Raw genomic sequence first — 2500 nt, 5'->3', positions numbered from 1 at the left:
GAGGCACGGATGTTTTGTTTGGGGTTCAATTGGACACGCACATATCCACATGTATGTGTGCGTTTATTCATGTGCATGCGTTTGTGAGTGTTCGTGTTTGGATGTGAATGTTTGTGTAGGCATAGTAAATGAATAAATAAATAAATAAATAGAATATACCTTTTCCTATTGTTTCTAGTCGAGACACAAAGTAGCATATTAGGTACACCAATTGCCATACTAACATGTACACTAAAATGCACACATACTTACGAGCAAGGTCAAACTCACATGCAGACATATGGTCTTATCTATTGGCTGGCGGGTCATATCTAAATAGAAATTTCCATATCTATTATTATAATTTCTATTAATTTCATTGCTATTATCAGATTTATTATTATAAATATCATCATTGGTTTTGTTGCTGTTATCATTATTGTTATCAATGGCATTATCATCTCTTTTACCATTATCATCATTGTTATTTCTACTATTATCTCCACTGTTATCATCATATTATCATGAACATTATCATCATGATTATACCTATTTTTCTACTACTTATCTATTCATGTTATTACCTATTCGATTCGATCTATCTATCAACTTCCTGAAATATCAACCTTTCCTTTCACCAATCACTCATTTATCATCCCCCCCCCCCTCCCCATTCATTGATTCATCTACCATTCAGTTAATTCCTTTTTTTTTCAAAGTCAAAAGTATAAAAAACATCTTTCTTTGGCCAACATATTTTGAGTTCGAGTGATTTCCCCGCCCTCCTCGTTGGCACCTGTCGTTACTAATGAGTGCCGCGTATTCTTGTATTGTCATTTCTGATATTGGTGTGTGTGTTTTGACAGGGCTGCGAGGAATTCTTTGGGTATTTTCTACGTGTGTGTGTGTGTGTGTGTGTGTGTGTGTGTGTGTGTCTTTCGCGCACGAATTTTTCTCTCTCCTCTCTTTCTCTCTCTATCTATCTCTCTCTATTTCTCTCTCTCTCTCTCTCTCTCTCTCTCTCTCTCTCTCTATTTCTCTCTCCCTCTCTCTCTCTCTCTCTCTCTCTCTCTCTCTCTCTCTCTCTCTCTCTCTCTCTCTCTCTCTCTCTCTCTCTCTCTCTCTCTCTCTCTCTCTCTCTCTCTCTCTCTCTATTTCTCTCTCTCTCTCTCAGGGAACGCATCCATACGGGCTACATGGCTAGCTACAACCCGCGACATCGTAGTGTTATTGCAATCCCCTGCTGTAATATATGCATGTTGAATAAATATGCATCTGCAACATAATACCGAAAATCACGTATGATATATAATCTGTGAAAATGTTCTCATCAAGATTTTAAACTCGAACTTGCATTTCTATTCTTACTGATGTATAAGATCATTCTTACTTGAAAGAACGAAAGTATAATGATAAAAAAAAATGATAGTTAATAGGATGATGATTGTACTGATGATAATAATCGTATATGATTATGATAATAACAATGATAATTATGGCAATAATGATGATGATAGTGATATTAACAACGATGATACTGATAATGATGATGATGGTGGTTATGGTTATGGTGATTGAGTATGATGGTGATGGTGACGGTTACGGTGATAATGATAATGATAATGGTGACGATAACAAAACAACAATAAATATAATGGTATGATAACAACAAAAACAATAATCGATTTAATCATAAACCCACCAAAATAAACTTCCTGATGACCTGTACTCCCCTAATGCCCAAGAAAACTGAAGAAATGGTTACCATGCATACCGTTCTTGAGTAAACGGTATGTAGGACAAAGAGGGGGAGCAGAAGAGAGGAAGAACACAAATAGATTAGATTAGGCGAAAGAGGAGAAAGGAAGAGAAGGAGGAAGATGGTTGAAAGAAAACGGAGAATGGAGAGGAAGAATAGAAAATGGAGCGTGGAAGGAGAGGGTAAACTAATATATATATATATATATATATATATATATATATATATATATATATATATATATATATATATACTTAAATTAATGAATAAGGAAAGAGAGTAGATGAAGATAAGTATTTGAGAAGCTAGACGGCTTATCATAAGGATGAAATTATGGGAAAAGGATAAACTGAAGAAGAAATACAATAGATTAGACAAAAATGGAAATGACAAAACCAGCAGGTATATCCACTCTGCTCCCGACAGCCACCAATATCATTTCCAAAGTCAAATTCCAATTAAAACTGAAATTCCGCCAGAAACATTTTTCTGATTTTATCAAGCGAAAAAAAAAACACAGTTTGAAGCCTGTTATTGGTCTAGATACAACAATGACTTTTAATCATTCAAGAGGGAAAAAATAATGCTGGTTACATGAATCACTTGATAAAACTTAAAAAATAATCGTCATGATTGAAATTTATAAAGAAATATGCGGAGATGAAGGTATTTGGCAACAGACGTTCTGCCTCGATAACTTAAAAGTTCTTAGAATTGATAAATTGGCAACTCACCTTCGTACTCTAGATGTTACTTAATTTT

The 2500-nt window shown here is 34.6% G+C and overlaps 1 protein-coding gene across 1 annotated transcript in view; it reads left to right on the top strand.

Moving 5' to 3' along the window:
* LOC122247740 (uncharacterized) overlaps positions 1 to 2500 on the top strand; it is a gene marked incomplete in the record, with an annotated part of 457699 nt that overhangs the window by 95927 nt on the left and 359272 nt on the right.

Source organism: Penaeus japonicus, unplaced genomic scaffold (genome assembly GCF_977035675.1).
Source record: "Penaeus japonicus unplaced genomic scaffold, GWHDUDI00000001_assembly GWHDUDI00000028, whole genome shotgun sequence".
NCBI lineage: Eukaryota > Metazoa > Arthropoda > Malacostraca > Decapoda > Penaeidae > Penaeus > Penaeus japonicus.
The sequence above is the reverse complement of the archived record's forward strand: the minus strand, read 5'-3'. Positions and strand labels throughout refer to the sequence as shown.